This window comes from Suncus etruscus, chromosome 12, assembly GCF_024139225.1.
Source record: "Suncus etruscus isolate mSunEtr1 chromosome 12, mSunEtr1.pri.cur, whole genome shotgun sequence".
Lineage (NCBI taxonomy): Eukaryota > Metazoa > Chordata > Mammalia > Eulipotyphla > Soricidae > Suncus > Suncus etruscus.
Genome location: NC_064859.1, coordinates 21,759,052 through 21,777,120, shown reverse-complemented (window position 1 = coordinate 21,777,120; position 18,069 = coordinate 21,759,052). Strand labels below are relative to the sequence as shown.

General features: G+C 39.5%; 1 non-coding gene across 1 annotated transcript; it reads right to left on the bottom strand.

The window, feature by feature from the left end:
* Window positions 1-15,321: 15,321 nt before the first annotated feature.
* Window positions 15,322-15,428, bottom strand: LOC126025082 (U6 spliceosomal RNA). The gene has a single exon (XR_007501128.1). It is a non-coding gene; the product is annotated as a U6 spliceosomal RNA (small nuclear RNA).
* Window positions 15,429-18,069: the final 2,641 nt, after the last annotated feature.

Below are 18,069 nucleotides of genomic sequence, written 5' to 3'. Positions count from 1 at the left end.
ATATTTAGAGTTTTGTACACTCTAAATGCTAAACATTTAATACTTCTTACAAGGTAGAATCTTACTGGCAATAATTTCTCTCGATTTCATTTTGGTGAAGAAAGGTTTTATTTCTCCCACACTTTTTGTTTTGCTTTTTATTTTGGAGCCACATCTGGCAGTGCTCAGGGGTTACTCCTGGATCTACACTCAGATAAAAACTCCTGACAGGTTCAGGGAGACCCTATGGGATGCTGGGGATCGAACCTGGGTTAGCCATGTGCAAGAAAATGCCCTACCCTCTTGCCATAGCTCTGATCCACTCTCCTGCACTTTAAAAGAATAATTTCAAATGGTAGAGAATGCTACTTTTGTAAGAATTTTTCTCTCAGCACTTGGAATATTTCCCTTCATTCAGTTTTATCAGCATGATCTGGAAAGCTTAATATAATACTTATCTTTTTGTTTTTTTTTTAGATTAGTAGGGGCTTTCCCCCTCTAAATTTCAGAATTTTCTTTTTAGATTGTATTTATTGTCATTTTTCAGATAATACACCTGAGTGAGTTTTAATTTATGACTTTTATCCTGCCTGGTAGTCTCTGAATTTTCTGGACCAGTGGATTCTTGCCTACCATTAATTGGAGATCTTCTCAGGCATGGTTTCAAAATTTTTTTTGTTCCTGCCTCTTCTCCTTCTGAATTTCTGTTTTTGCATACACCTTTTGTAGTTGTCTCCTACTTGTTGGGTAATCTGTTCTGTGTTTTCATTCTTTGCTCTTTTCTCTTTACAGTTTTAGAAGTTTCTTTTGATATATCTTCAAGCTTAAAGATTTTAACTTCAGGTCCAGCATTTCAAATGGGCATCTGTACCCATCAAAGGCAGTCTTCCTTTCTGTTACAGTATTTTTGTTTTAGAGCATTTGCCTTGCATGCAGCGGATCCAGGACGAATGGTGGTTCAAATCCTAGCATCCCATATGGTCCTCCTGGGCCGGCCAGGAGAGATTTCTGAGTGAAGAGCCAGGAGTAACCCCTGAGCGTTGTTGGGTATGACTCAATAACCAAAAAATATATATACAGAATAAGAGACAGATACAGACTTGACAGTTGAAATTTTATAATAACACAGATAAAAGTCCTTATGGGACAGTGAGTCTTTGCAAGTAAATAGAGTTTAGTCACATGTTAAGCAAGATCATAGGAGTAATAGTAGTTGGGCCATGCCTTTTTTTTTTTGTTTTGTTTTTTGTTTTTTGGGCCACACCCGGTGGTGCTCAGGGGTTACTCCTGGCTGTCTGTTCAGAAATAGCTCCTGGCAGGCACGGGGGACCATATGGGACACTGGGACTCGACCCAACCACCTTAGGTCCTGGATCGGCTGTTTGCAAGGCAAAAACCGCTGTGCTATCTCTCCGGGTCCGGACCATGCCTTCTGACTAAACTCTCCACATTAAACCTTTACTTTATGTTTCTGCAATAGAAGAAAACAGGCTGTGCTGTAGGAGCTCATATAAAGGCTGTCAGTCAGAGAGGAGAGGAGAGTAACAAGAAAGAGCCCATATAACTTTGAATCCTTCAGCATCTAGTTGAGATCAGTAAGCTGAATGGGGAAAGAAAGAGGGAGCATTAGTAGGTCAGCTCTGCACAGGACACCTCAGTGGGAAAGGGGAGGGGGAGGATGCTGTAGGGGCAAAAAGAGACTAGGAATGGATGCAATGAAGTCTGAACTTCATGTACATATATGATTGCATTCGTTCATTCATCTTAAGTTAATCCAGAAATGTTTAATAATGACCATTACTAAGTCTGGCATAAAAATATTTATGTCTGAATAGAACACAAATGAAAATATCTAAGAGAAGAGGGAGGGGAGCCATCAGGGCATCAGGAGCCGGAATCTTAGCCATCTGGAATCCTGCAGAGATTTGGCTGCCCATTCCAGAGTCTCAGGTATCTTGCCAAAATAATTTTTAAGGGAAAAAAAACACCCAATGATAATTGTCTGCTGTAATAACATACCAGAAACTCTTCTCAATTACTTTATATATTTCCTGCCAATGGCCCTGGAGAGCATATAATGTAATAGATGGCGAGCAAAGACATTGAGGGGGTAAAAAAGGTAACTGAGTGATTGAGCTGTACCTCCTTGGGTTTTTATTATCATTGCTGCCTTTAGCCATATGCTTTTCACGGGCACTGACAAGCCTGGACCAATTCCAAAGGAATTCCTAAAGCTAGATTTCAAATCATAATTACTTCTCTGGCTTGCCAGTGCTTTGTTCAGGAAACTTAAATTGAGAAAATTCTTACATGTTTCTCCATAAATGTTGATCCATTCCCTGTCACTTTTGAGATGCTTGGGATATCAAAAGCAATGCTAATAAATTGCCAATCCAGTTTTCAGTCAAGTAATCACAAGGATTTCTCCTCTTTGGAATAGGATATTTTGCCACTTGAGTGGGATCCAGAAGCTGAATAGAAAAGGAAACAAGATGGTTTCATTTTTAGTCTGTTTGTTCCTTGATACCCTCACCCCTCATTTCCAGTTTTAAAAAATGGAATGAAAACAGGTTCAATCTGCTGGTTTTGAAGAACAGCATGGATCCTGTTTCTTCTGCAGCTGTCATCTAAGACTTATCTCATTCTTAGCTACCACTGGATATTCCATATGTTTATAACTAATCATCTGTTCTGGATCTTTCCTCATTCATCTTCTTGATCCCCTCCCACTTATCACTCTGTTCAGTTTCACAGAGAAACTGAACCAGAGTGATTGATAATTCAGGTGACCGAGGTGTCAAGATCAAAGCCTGGGAATTCTACAGCGTCCTTGACTTCATCTCTATTCAGAGGACAGCTTGTGGCTTTGCAAGAAGGATGGCATCATGCTAAAGGCTCTTGAGAACTCAAAGTCACAAGTACATTACGTATTTCTTTTTTTCTTTTCTTTTTCTTTTTTTTCTTTTTTTTTTTTTTTTTTTTGGTTTTTGGGCCACACCCAGAGGTGCTCAGGGGTTACTCCTGGCTGTCTGCTCAGAAATAGCTCCTGGCAGGCTCGGGGGACCATATGGGACACTGGGATTTGAACCAACCACCTTTGGTCCTGGATCAGCTGCTTGCAAGGCAAACACTGCTGTGCTATCTCTCCGTACACTACGTATTTCTTTAAGACTTGTGTGAAGGGAGCAAAAGTCGCATGAAAAACATAGACGATTTCTATTTTAGAGAAATTCTTGGATGAATGGAGGGTACAAAAATCTGGGGTAAACTGGGGTATTCCAATAAAAATGAAAGATAAGTTGCTTTCACTTGTGCCTCATCATGAAAAGACCAGGACATCCTTGAATTTTGCTTGAGCTTTTGCTTTTTTTGTTTTTGAATCATATCTGGCTATGCTTAGGGCTTATTCCTAGCTCTGTACTTAAGGAGCACTCTGGGTGGGGTTCAGAAGACCATCTGTGATACCAGGGATTGGCCCTGGGTCAGCTGCATGCAAGGCAAAAGCTTCAACCCCTGTACTATATCTGACTCCAATATATATATATTTATGGTTTTTGGGCCACACGTGGCAGTGCTCAGGGGTTACTCCTGGCTGTCTGCTCAGAAATAGCTCCTGGCAGGCACGGGGGACCATATGGGACACCAGGATTCGAACCAACCACCTTTGGTCCTGAGTCGGCTGCTTGCAAGGCAAATACCGCTGTGCTATCTCTCCGGGTCCCAATATGATTTTTTTTTTTTTGGTTTTTGGGTCTCACCGGGCAGTGCTCAGGGGTTACTCTTGGCTCCATGCTCAGAAATTGCTCCTGGCAAGCACGGGGGACCATATGGGACTCTGGGATTCGAACCCATGACCTTCTGCATGAAAGGCAAATGCCTTACCTCCATGCTATCTCTCTGGCGACTCCAATATTCTTAAGTTTTGGAAACAATTTGATAATATACTCATCTATGTTATTCAACTAATTAGAAAACTCAATATGCTTCCTATCCAAAATGAAGTGTCCAAAAATGAAACCCCAACAAGAGAGGGTTAGAAATAGGGTTTAATTGGGGCCGGTGAGGTGGCGCTAGAGGTAAGGTGTCTGCCTTGCAAGCGCTAGCCAAGGAAGGACCGCGGTTTGATCCCCCTCCCCCCCCCCGCATCCCATATGGTCCCCCCAGCCTGGAGCGATTTCTGAGTGCTTAGCCAGGAGAAACCCCTGAGCGTCAAACGGGTGTGGCCTGAAAAACCAAAAAAAAAAAAAAAAGGGTTTAATTGAGGATGAAGTAAAGCAGGGAGGCTATGCAGGACATATCATACAGCCAGCTCCTGAGGCTGAGAGAGGGAGTAAAAGGGAGAGAGAGAGAGCGCCAATTTTGGGACCAGGGTAAAGAGTCATCCGAGGAAAGGTCCAAACAAAGGGAAACAGTAGCAGAGGCAGCAAAAGGCAACAGAAGCAGGGAGTCTGGCAAACAGTTTCTTCAGAAATCCAGCAGTGACCATCCAGCAGGAGCAATCTGGCAAAGGGGCTGCAGTGGCAGAGGCCCCTAGCATTTAGCCCTGGGCTAACTGCCCTCCAGTGGCAGTTACAAAGGGGTGGATGTCTGTTAACTGACATCTTCACCCTTAAAGGGACAGGAACCCTCTTATGCTGACCAGTGGCCGTAAGAGACTCTGTTCCCATATACTAAAGTAATGTACAAAAACTTAAAGATGAGAACATGAAACCATTAATTTTTTTCTTATGCAACTATTTTATTGAGCAGTTCTTTTTCTAAATATTCTATTTGTACTGACTCACTTTAACCCTCTGCCATACAACCTTCACACTGGTTGTATGGGAGAGACTGTATTTGAATCCAAGTCCATTGGCTCTCTAGTCTGTTGTTGGTGTGTGTGTGTGTGTGTGTGTGTGTGTGTGTGTGTGTGTGTTGCTAGGTGTGGTTTGGGGGAGGGGTTGGCCCTCACCTGGTGGTGTTTGGGGGATATTACCATTAATGTGCTGGGAGGGTGTGTATGTGTGGGGTGTCAGTCCTTAGTGGTGTTCAAATGCCAGAAATTAGATGAGGATGTCCTGCATGCAAAGCAAGCACATTAACCCCTAGACCACTCTCAAGCCCTAGTAGGCCTTTTGTTCATTATGCTTTACTGCTTTAATTGGCAAAATTGTTAATTTTAGTGGTTGCAATTTCCAGGTATTTTTCTTTCCTCATCTAGTCTATCATAATTTCAGTATTCTTTGACCTCTGGAATAAATGATAATTTTAACTACCACCTACACACCTACTTACAATAAGAAGAGGTAAGAATGAGTAAGAGGAAGAAATTTGCCATAACTAGCATTTTAAAGAAAAGTAAAAAGAAAAGGCAACTATTCAGTCTTCAAATACTCTCGAAGCAATACATAAATAAGCAATAAATGACATGATAACCCGTATATATATATATATATATATATATGAATTTTCTTGACTAAAGTTGGGATATCCTTAGAATTTAGAATAAGATAGTGAGACCTTAAATACTTTAAAATTATGTAGTCTGATTTTTCCTTTGGTTGCACTTATTTTCAATCCAAGTAAGAGAGAACATGTCCCCAGCCTTAGACTGTCTTTTCTCTCTCTATTTCTCTCTCTCTCTCTCTCTCTCTCTCTCTCTCTCTCTCTCTCTCTCTCTCTCTCTCACTCTCTCTCAGGGGGGGCACACCCGACAGCACTCAGGGGTTACTCCTGGCTCCGTGTTCAGAAATCGGTCCTGGCCGGCTCGGGGGACACCATATGGGATGCCAGGATTTGACCACCATCCTTCTGCATGCAAGGCAAATGCCCTACCTCCATCTATCTCTTTGGGCCTCTTGGACTGTCTCCTCAATTGAACTGTCTTCTCATACTTCAATAGTTGAAGGATCTCTGCAGTCAAAAAAAAATTTTTTTTTTTTGGTTTTTGGGTCACACCTGGCAGCGCTCAGGGGTTACTCCTGGCTCTACACTCAGAAATTGCTCCTGGCAGGCTCGGGGGACCATATGGGATGCCGGGATTTGAACCACTGACCTGCTGCATGCAAGGCAAACACCTTACCTTCATGCTATCTCTTCGGCCCCTGCCGTCAAAATTTTATGACTTATTTTGAGGAAATGTGGGAAAACAAAATTTTGGTATTATTTTTAATCTCTCCCCTCATTGCCCTCTAAGAAGGTGGGTTCTTTAGTCAGCTAAGTTTTAAAAAGTAATTGTTCTTTATAATAACCTTCTATATTCTTGAGGATAAATTTAATTACTGAGGTTGTGGGTATAAAATCTAGACACTGAAGTAGATGATAGTAAAATTAGTTTGTTTAAAGAATAATGAATAAAATATGAAATAACAATTTCAAGTAAACAGGATTATTTTGAAGCTAAATGAGTTAATTTAAAGTATCTAGGCAAAGTTTTCAGCACAAAACAAAGGTTGAACCAATGCTGAAATATTTTACATGATTATCCTTGTGGTTGCTGCTGTTATTTAAGCCTGTCTTGAAAAAATGTGCTAATAATAGAAATAGGAAAAAAAATAGAAATAGAATCAAGAAGAAAATCAAAATAAAGAACTGGACATTATGTTGGGAAGTGATACTTGAAATACCACTTTAAAGACAAAACTAGGAATGCACATGAAAGAAACTAAAGTTATTGAACAAAATGTATGCACTTTAAACCTTAATCATGTAAAATAAAATAATAGTTAAAGGTCAGGGAAATGGAGTCAGAGCAATAGGTGGAGGGCATTTGCCTTGCATGCAGCCTACCTGGGTTAGATTCTGGATCTCATTATCCCCCAAACACGGACAGTAGTAATTTCTGAGTGTAGAGTCAGAATAAGCCCTGAACATGCCGGGTGTGGCTCCCAAAACAAAACAAAACAAAACAAAAATTAAAAAACAAAACAAAACACCTGGGGCCCGGAGAGATAGCACAGCGGCGTTTGCCTTGCAAGCAGCCGATCCAGGACCAAAGGTGGTTGGTTTGAATCCCGGTGTCCCATATGGTCCCCCGTGCTTGCCAGGAGCTATTTCTGAGCAGACAGCCAGGAGTAACCCCTGAGCACTGCCGGGTGTGGCCCAAAAAACAAAAACAAAAACAAACAAAAAAAAACACCTACAAGTCAGGGAAGGGGAAAAATTATGATTGTTACTTTGTCTTAGTTGTCTCTCTAGACTGGCCTTACTCAACTAGGAAACACATGGTCCTTTGTGAGCCTCCAGAATATTCCAATGGGGTACAGGTGAAAACCATGTATATGGGAAAGCGGAACTCACAGCTCAAGACTCAGGGGTCAACCAGTAGGGCACAGGGGGGCACAGGAAGGAAATATGGTCAGAAGGGTCCTCAATCTGAAAATGGTTGAGAAATGCTGCACTAGACTGTGTAACCTATAGCTGCATTTTGTTTTGTGAGCCAATCTAAAAGTATTTTTCTTTTGCTACTAAAGAATTAATATAATATTGTTTGACTTTATTTCTATAGTACTTTGTTTTATGCTGCCTTTTTAGTTGTAAAATACTTACTTTTTTAATGGAAAGTTTTATTAATGATTATAGGTTTACATGAACTAGTAAGATGTAATATAAAGAGGCATATATGTGTTGCTAAGTCCATGCACATTCCTCTGTATCTTCCTTCTTTTTTTTTTTTTTTTTTTTGGTTTTTGGGCCACACTCGGCGATACTCAGGGGTTACTCCTGGATGTCTGCTCAGAAATAGCTCCTGGCAGGCACGGGGGACCATATGGGACACCGGGATTCGAACCAACCACCTTTGGTCCTGAATCGGCTGCTTGCAAGGCAAATGCCGCTGTGCTGTGTCTCCGGGCCTGTATCTTTCTTCTTGAGATATGGACTTTCATACATTAGTACTAGGGTGTGTACTAGGACCACTCTACCTTTGGGGAATTTGCATTCTCTCTTGAGCACTTCAATCTCTTTCTTTCTCTCCCCTCCCTTCCTCAGAATTTCTAAATAAAGCCTGTTATTACTTCAAAAAATAGTATTAAAAATTCTATATACCTTTTCCTTATTTATCCATGGCAGCATCTGATGATCAGTATCACAACCAGGATAATGTTGCTGATACTACCACTGATATTTTATTTTATTTTTTTTCTTGGAAACCATGCTTTATAAAACTCTTACTGGTAGGGTTTCATGCATAAAAAATTTCAGTATCACACCCTCTATCAGAGTATTCACTGTCCTAGTATACCTAGTTTAGTGTCCTAGTATTCTAATGTTTCTCACACTTTCCTGATCCATCCCTCTTACCACCTACCCTCACCATACCAGCTTTCTCCCAAAGACCAGGCCTTGGTTATTTTTTTTTTTTACTGTTATTCCCCTACTATATTTCTTTATATCCTGCATATGAGAGAGAGCATTCTGTTTCTGTTCTTCTCCTTCTGACGACTTGACTCAGCATGATATTCTCCAGATCCAGCCAAGTAGCTGAAAAATCACATAATTTTATTTTTTCTTTAAGCTGAGTACGTTTTTATTGTGTGCCACATTTTTTTTTTAAATCTAGTCATTTGTTCTTGGACACTTGCATTGCTTCTAGATTTTGGCTATTGTGAATAGTACTTAAATGAATATAAGAACACAAATGTATTATCTGAATAGGATTTTGGGGCCCTTGAGGTAGATGAAAGGAAGTGGAATTGCTGGGTCCTTTGAAAGCTCAATTCTTAGTTTTCTGAGAAGTGTCCATGTTATTTCCCAGAAAGATTGGTTCAGTCAATATTCCCACTAACAGTTTCTTTTCTCCACATTCATGTCAACATTTATTGTTATTGTCCTTTGTGATGTGTGCCAATTTCACTGGTGTGAGATAACATCTTTTTTTTTTTTTTTTTTTTTGGTTTTTGGGCCACACCCTGTGACGCTCAGGGGTTACTCCTGGCTATGCGCTCAGAAGTTGCTCCTGGCTTGGGGGACCATATGGGACGCCGGGGGATCAAACCGCGGTCCGTCCAAGGCCAGCGCAGGCAAGGCAGGCACCTTACCTCTTGCGCCACCGCCCGGCCCCGTGAGATAACATCTTATTGTTATTTTGATTTGCCTTTTCTTGATGACAAAGAGTTTTTCATATGACTTTTGGGCATTTATATGCCATTTTGGAGGACATTTCTATTCATTTTTCCCCTCATTTTTTGATAGAGTTATTTTATTTTTCTTGTAAATTTCTCCCAGTGCTTTATATAGATCGTAGATATCAATCCTTTATTAGATGAGTGGTAAGAAAACATTCTATCTCAGTCTGTGGGATTTCTTTTTATTCTGGTCATCAATTACTTTAAGGTGCAGATAGTTTGATGTAGTTCCATTTGTTTATCTTATTTCCATTTGCTTGGCCAATGGCATTAAATTATTGAAGTTACCTTTATATTAAATGTCATGCAGTGTTATACCTATGTTTTTCTCAATATAATCTATGGAGTAGGTCTGCTAAATCTTTAATTCATTTTGGTTTGACTTTTGTGTATGATGCTTGAAAGAAATCTGAATTAATTTTTAGATGTAATTGACCACCTTTACCAGCACTTAATTGTCCATACAGTTCAGGATCTATCTCTGAACTCTAGGTTATTTTTCATTGAATTGAAAGTCTGCCCTTATTTCAGTATCACATTGTTTTGATTGCTACAGATTTATAATATAGTTTAAAGTTGGAGAAAGAGAAGCTTCCGTGGGTTGCTTTGGCTATTTGGCCGTGAAGGTGGAATGGGGTTATTACTCCATAACAATTTCAATAGTGTTTGGTCTATGTCTTAAAAATGTTCATTTGTAGGGGCCGGGTAGGTGGCGCTGGAGGTAAGGTGTCTGCCTTGCAAGGGCTAGCCAAGGAAGGACCGAGGTTCGATCCCCCGGTGTCCCATATGGTCCCCCCAAGCCAGGGGCGATTTCTGAGCACATAGCCAGGAGTAACCCCTGAGTGTCAAACGGGTGTGGCCCAAAAACCAAAAAAAAAAAAATGTTCATTTGTAGTTTTCTGGCCCATGCTTCTTGGTTTGCCTTATGATTATTTTTTCAGAGGTGGAAGCAGGACACCCATTGGGGCTTCAAGACAGCCACTTCTCAAGTGTTGAAAAATCATCATAGTATTTTGATAGGGATTGCATCAAATATGTATAATTTTTGGGAAGGATGTCATTTTGACAACATTAATCCTTCCAATGCATGAACCAGGGATGTATTTCCATTTTATTTTTCATAGAAGTTAGTGTTCTATAATTTTCTTTGTATAAGTTTTTCATTTCTTTTGGTAAGCTGTTCCTAGGTATTTGATTTTCTGAGGCACAATAGTAGATGGGATTGTTTTATAACTTCTCTTCTATTTCTCTATATGCATATTGAAAAGCCATGGATTTCTGAGCATTAATTTTGTAACATGCCACGTTATAAATCTATTATGTCTAGAAATTTTTAGTAAGGTCTTTAGGTTTTCTAAATGTAGTACCGAGTCATCTGCAAATAGTCAGTTTGACTTGTTTTTCAATTTGGATGCCTTCAATATCTCTTTCCTGCCAAATAACGATGGCATAGCTATCAATAAAAGGTCCAGAGAGAGAGGACAGAATGCAAGAGCCATAAGTAAGACAGGAATAAACACAGAGGAGTAACCCCTGAGCATCAAACGGGTATGGCCCCCCCAAAAAAAAGAAAGAAAGAAAGGAAGCAAGGGAGAAAAAGAAAGAAAGAAAGAAGAAGAAGAAAGAAAGGAAAGAAGGAAGAAAGAAAGAAAGAAAAAGAAAGAAAGAAAGAAAGAAAGAAAGAAAGAAAGAAAGAAAGAAAGAAAGAAAGAAAGAAAGAAAGAAAGAAAGAAAGAAAGAAAGAAAGAAAGAAAGAAAGAAAGAAAGAAAGAAAGAAAGAAAGAAAGAGAAAGAAAAAAGAAGAGAGAAAGAGGAAATAATGGAAGGGGGAGGGAAGGAAGGAAGGAAGGAAGAAAGAAAGAAAGAAAGAAAGAAAGAAAGAAAGAAAGAAAGAAAGAAAGAAAGAAAGAAAGAAAGAAAGAAAGAAAGAAAGAAAGAAAGAAAGAAAGAAAGAAAGAAAGAAAAAGAAAGAAAAAGAAAGAACAGAGAAAGAAAAAGGAGGGGCTGGAGAGATGGCATGAAGGTGCGATTTCTGAGCATAGAGCTAGGAGTAACCCCTTAATGCTGCCGGGTCTGACAAGAAGAAAGAAGAAAGAAGGAGGAGGAGGAGGAGGAGGAGGAAGAAGAAGGAGGAGGAGGAGGAGGAGGAGAAGATTAAGAAGAGGAAGAATAAGAAGAGGAAGAGGAAGAAGAGGAAGAAAGAAGAGGAAGAAAGAAGAAGAAGAAGAAGAAGAGAAGAAGAAGAAGAAGAAGAAGAAGAAGAAGAAGAAGAAGAAGAAGAAGAAGAAAAGAATAAAGAAGGGGCCAGCAAGGTGGCACTAGCTTGAAGAAGAAGAAGAAGAAGAAGAAGAAGAAGAAGAAGAAGAAGAAGAAGAAGAAGAAGAAGAAGAAGAAGAAGAAGAAGAAGAAAAGAATAAAGAAGGGGCCAGCAAGGTGGCGCTAGCTTGAAGAAGAAGAAGAAGAAGAAGAAGAAGAAGAAGAAGAAGAAGAAGAAGAAGAAGAAGAAGAAGAAGAAGAAGAAGAAGAAGAAGAAGAAGAAGAAGAAGAAGAAGAAGAAGAAGAAGAAGAAGAAGAAGAAGAAGAAGAAGAAGAAGAAGAAGAAGAAGAAGAGAAGAAGAAGAAGAAGAAGAAGAAGAAGAAGAAGAAGAAGAAGAAGAAGAAGAAGAAGAAGAAGAAGAAGAAGAAGAAGAAGAAGAAGAAGAAGAAGAAGAAGAAGAAGAAGAAGAAGAAGAAGAAGAAGAAGAAGAAGAAGAAGAAGAAGAAGAAGAAGAAGAAGAAGAAGAAGAAGAAGAAGAAGAAGAAGAAGAAGAAGAAGAAGAAAAGAATAAAGAAGGGGCCAGCAAGGTGGCGCTAGCTTTCAAATTTTCATCACTAAGTATGCTGCTTATAGGGGGGTTGTAATAAACCTAAAGACATCGCTAAAAACTCCTAGACATAATACATTTATAAACCCATGTTGAGGAAATGTTTTTAATTATTTTATTGAACATTTTTAAAATATCTTTATTTAAACACCTTGATTACAAATACATTTATAGTTGGGTCTCAGTCATATAAAGAACACCCTCCTTCACCAGTGCAACATTCCCATCCCCAGTGTTCCAAATCTCCCTCCTCCCCCCTGCATGTACATGAGACAGGCTTTCTACTTCCCTCATTTATTCACATTGTTATGATAGTTGTCAGTGTAGCTATTTCTCTAACTGCGCTCACCACTCTTTATGGTGAGCTTCATATCATGAGCTGGACCTTCCAGCCCTCCTCTCTTTTGTCTCTGGGAATTTTGTAAAAATTTATTTTATTTTTCTTAAAACCCATAGATGAGGGAGTCTATTCTGCACCTCTCTCCCTCTGGCTTATTTCACTCAGCATAATAGATTCCATGTACATCCATGTATAAAAAATGTCATGACTTCATCTCTCCTGATGGCTGTATAATATTCCATTGTGTATATGTACCACAGTTTCTTTAGCCATTCATCTGTTGAAGGACATATTGGTTGTTTCCAGAATCTGGCTATTGTAAACAACACTGCAATGAATATAGGTGTGAGGAAGGGATTTTTTAATTGTATTTTTGTGTTCATAGGGTATATCCCTAGGAGTGGTATAGCTGGATCATATGAGAGCTCAAATTTCAGTTTTTTGAGGAATCCTGGAGAAAATAAATGTGGGAGGCATTATTTTCCCCAATTTTTTTTTGTTTTTTGGGGGACCATGTGGGACTCTGGGATTTGAACCAATCACCTTAGGTCCTGGATCAGCTGCTTGCAAGGCAAACACCACTGTGCTATCTCTCCGGCCCCATCTTTCCCCAATTTTAAATCGTATTACAAAGCAATAGTTATCAAAACAGCATAGTATTGGAATAAAGACAGATCCTCAGATCAGTGAAATAGGCTTGAGTACTCAGAGAATGTTCTCCAGACATACAATCACTTAATCTTTTTATAAAGGAGCAAGAAATCCTAAATGGAGCAGGGAAAGCCTCTTCAAGAAGTGGTGTTGGCACAACTGGTTAGCCACTTGCAAAAAAGTGAACTCAGACCTCCAGCTAACACCATGTATGAAGATAAAATCCAAATGGATTAAAGACCTTGATATCAGACCTGAAACCATAGGTATATAGAACAACACATAGTTAAAACACTCCATGACATTGAGACTAAAGACATTTTTAAGAAAGAAACAGCACTCTCCAAACAAGTGGAAGCTGAGATAAACATATGGGAATATATTAAGCTGAGAAGCTTTTGCACCTTATAGGAAATAGTTCCCAGGATACAAGAGCCATTCACTGAATGGGAGAAATAATTCACCCAATACCCATCAGATAAGAGGCTAATATTCAAAATATACAATGCACTGACAGAACTTTACAGAAAAAAAAAAACATCTAATCCCATCAAAAAATGGGGAGAAGAAATGAACAGACACATCATTAAAGAAGAAATACAAATGGCTAAAAGACACATTAAAAAAACCAAACACTCCACATCACTAATCATCAGGGAGATGCAAATCAAAGCAACTATGAGGTGCCATCTCACACCACAGAAATTGGTGGACATCACAAAGAATGAGAACAAGCAGCGCTGGCAGGATGTGGACAGAAAGGAACTCTTATTCACTGCTGGTGGTAATGCTGCCTAGTCCAACCTTTATGGAAAACGTTATTGAACATTTTTTTATCATGAATGGATGTTATATATTGCCAAAGGCCTTCTTTTATACAACCATATGATTTTACTTTTCCTTGTATTGAGGTGGTACATTAAGTTGATTGACTTCTTCCACCAGTCTTTAGATTTCCTTAGTTCTTTGCTTAGTTTTTGGTATGCTTCTTCTAGGTATTTAGAAGTTATCTATTTTTATTTTATTTTGGGGGTGGGATGTCACACCCTGTGACGCTCAGGGATTACTCCTGGCTATGTGTTCAGAAATCGCTCCTGGGACCATATGGGACGCCAGGGATGGAACCAAGGTCCGTCCTAGGTTAGGGCATGCAAGGCAAATGCCCTATGGTTTATGCCATAGGCATAAACCTGCTCTGGCCCCCAAATTATCTATTTTTATTTCTAGTTTTAAGTTAGCAATTTGATTGTTACTATTAATTTCTTTAGAATCTATGTATTTTAGGGCCCGGAGAGATAGCACAGCAGCGGTGTTTGCCTTGCAAGCAGCCGATTCAGGACCAAAGGTGGTTGGTTCGAATCCCGGTGTTCCATATGATTCCCCGTGCCTGCCAGGAGCTATTTCTGAGCAGACAGCCAGGAGTAACCCCTGAGCAATGCCAGGTGTGGCCCAAAAACCAAAAAAGAAAAAAAAAAAAGAATCTTTGTATTTTCCACTGTCAAATGATGAAACCATAATAGTTCTTTCTTCTCTACTCCTCTTCTGTTAACTAACTTTAACTGATAATTTTGTTTTATAGTTAAAATTTTGTATTGTTAAAAATCCATTTCTCCCTTGATTTGGCAACTTTTATAGCCCTAGATTTTATAAATTAAGAAACACTTAGATATATATTTTTCATACTTTGTGCCCCCTGATAATCTAAATTTTAGTCATTAATATTATTCCTAGATCATTTCTACTCTGTTCTTCCACCTAGCCCTGCATGTCTTTTGTCTTAGTCTATAGTTCTGGTGCTCTCTGTTCATATTTTTGTTATAGTTTTTCCTGTCATCTCTTAGTAGGTTTAAGTTCATCTTTTTATATAATCTTCTGTTTGAAAATTCTAAGAATTCTTTTATATTTGAAGTTATTTTTCCATTTGACTTGCGTGTTTGAATGACAATTGTCTTGGAATAAAAGATCATATTTATTCTCTCTGAGGCTTTTATGAATATTTCTTTACCATCCTAAGCATTTAAAAAATTACAGTGAAATGACTGATTTTAATGACACTAAATTTATTACTCTCAAGAAGAGAGAGATGGGGAAAATAAAAATATGAGGTTATTTGTTATTATGGAGGTCATTAATAATAACTAAATGAAAATATTGGGTAAAAAGGACAAACTTGAAAAAAATAGATGGAATAAATAGCAATATTTATTTCCCTCAAAAACAAATTAGTCAGAAAGTCACATTAAAAATTCTTTCAGGGGGGGCCGGCGAGGTGGCGTTAGAGCTAGCGCTAGCCAAGGAAAGGACCACGGTTTGATCCCTGGCGTCCCATATGGTCCCCCCAAGCCAGGGGCAATTTCTTTCTTTCTTTCTTTCTTTTTTTTTTTTAAATATGGAACGCTTCACGAATTTGCGTGTCATTCTTGCGCAGGGGCCATGCTAATCTTCTCTGTATCGTTCCAATTTTAGTATATGCGCTGCCGAAGCGAGCACAGGGGCAATTTCTGAGCGCGTAGCTAGGAATAACCCCTGAGCATCAAACGGGCATGGCCCAAAAAACAAACAAAAGAAATTTTTTTGTGTGTGTGTTTGGTTTTTGGGCTACACCCTGCGGTGCTCAGGGGTTACTCCTGGCTGTCTGCTCAGAAATAGCTCCTGGCAGGCACGGGGGACCATATGGGACACCGGGATTCGAACCAACCATCTTTGGTCCTGGATCGGCTGCTTGCAAGGCAAACGCCACTGTGCTATCTCTCCGGGCCCACAAAAAAAAAAAAATTATTTCAGGAGCCAGATAAATAGTCAGAGGTTAGGGCACTTGCCTTGCACATAGATGAACCAGATTGGATCATAGACATATCATATGGTCCCCCAAGCACCACCAGGAGTAATTCCTAAGTGCAGAGCCAGTAGTAGCCCCGAACATTGCCAGGTATAGCTCAAAAACAAAAACAAAGGAGAAATTCTTTCAGAGGCTGAATGTAGCTCAGTGGTAGAATATTTATCTTGAAGTCCACATACAAAAGGTATTCTTGGTGCACTCCATTCTAGAATATCTCACATGGATATTCCTTTATTACCATCTCTCTTTTCATACTTTCTAAATTAAATGATTTAATTTAACTCTCTATTTAAAATTTATTTCAAAAAGTCTTGAGCTAGCTCAGTGGTAGCATTCCTGTGTTAAAGGCTGAGACTCTAGCAAGATTCCCAGCACTACTCAAAGGAGTAGATTTTGAAGAGGAAAAAAAATCTTGTGTTTCAAGTGGCTGTTATGTGCTGTGCTACTTGCTAAAGAAATGAAAAAAAAAAAAAGGCATGATTACAACTAGTTATATAACTTAATTTAAATTTTTAAAATTTCTTCCCTTCCTTTGTTGTTGCTGAGATATCTGGAAGTCTCCTTTGTAGTGGCGCTGGAGTTCACACCTGAGGAGCTAGAGGTGACACTCAGTGATGTGGGGGCAGTGTTAGAGATTGATTTTTGGGCCACACCCAGCGATGCTCAGGGGTTATTCCTGGCTGTCTGCTCAGAAATAGCTCCTGGCAGGCACGGGGGACCATATGGGACACCGGGATTCGAACCAACCACCTTTGGTCCTGGATCGGCTGCTTGCAAGGCAAACGCCGCTGTGCTATCTCTCCGGGTCCTGTGTTAGAGATTGAAAGGTAGACTCTCCACCACCAAGCCACATCCCTGGACTCTCATAACTTCATTTGGTACTCTCTCTCTCTCTCTTTTTTTTTTGGGGGGGGTTTTAGGGTCACACCCAGCAGTGCTCAGGGGTTATTTCTGGCTCTAGGCTCAGAAATCACTCCTGGCAGGTTCGGGGGACCATATGGGGATGCTGGAATTTGAACCACCGTCTTTCTGCATGCAAGGCAAATACCCTACCTCCATGCTATCTCTCCAGCCCAATTTGGTACTCCCTTAAGTGGAGTCATTTTCAAATTATAAAACCCCTTACAGAGCAATTTACTGTACTCAACAGGATCTGTTTGGACAGAAACTTACCGACAGAAAAGTCATTTTTAAAGAAATATAGATTTTCGGAAATACCTATTTTCCATGATGTGTCTCTGGTTTAATCATGGAAAGTGCCTGCAAACATTATCTCAGAAAAATAAAAAACATTATCTCAGCAGGCCACTCCATAATTAGCGTCCTAATTTTTTCTCCAGAAAACTTTCTCTTGAATAGTCCAAGGAACCAGTGAGAGGTACTTATAACATCATGGAAATGGTCCTAAATATTTTTAATGCCAGCACTGCTATAGAGCTGTTGTGTGGGAAGTTGCTTGGTGTTACAGCCAAAAAACAATTGCGTGAACACAGGCTCATACCCGGATTCCTCTCTCTCAGAAAAACTAGTTGGGAAGACACAACTAGTCCAATCCCCATAAACTTTTTTTTTTAATATATTTTCCTTTGAAACACTCATTCTAAATAGTTTGTCTTGGGTATCAGAGTATCTAAAATTATTATCTTCAGGGGAAGGAGAGATAGCACAGCAGTAGGGTGTTTGCTTTGCATGCGGCCAATCCAGGAAGACCCTGGTTTGATTCCCGGCATTCCATATGGCCCCCCAAATCTGCTAGGAGCAATTTTGAAGCACAGAACCAGGAGTAACCTCTGAGCACCACCGGGTGTAACTAGAAAGCTAAAAAAAAAAAAAAAAAGAATTATTATTTTCATAATTTGTAAAACCAAAAACTAACAGAGAAGAGTAAAACCAAAAGTAAACTGAACAGTTCAGTAAAGCTTTTTCACAGCAAAAACAGTAAAAACAATGACAAGTTAAAGGGCAAATGTCCATACATCTGTCACTTTTTTTTTCTGCATCGCTCCAGTATCTTTAAACATCCCTTTCTTTGACTACCATTGCTTATTCTCATGGCACATTTGCTTTAGAAACTATTTATTTTATTTTTTGGTTTTTGGGTCACACCAGCAGAGCTCAGCGGTTACTCCTGGCTCTGGGCTCAGAAATCATTCCTGGCAGGCTCAGGGGACCATATGGAATGCTAGGATTCAAACCATCGTCCTTTCCGAATTGACTGTGAGCAAAACAAAAGCCCTACCGTTGTGCTATCTCTCCGGCTCTAGTAACTCATTTTTTTTTTTTTTTTTTTAC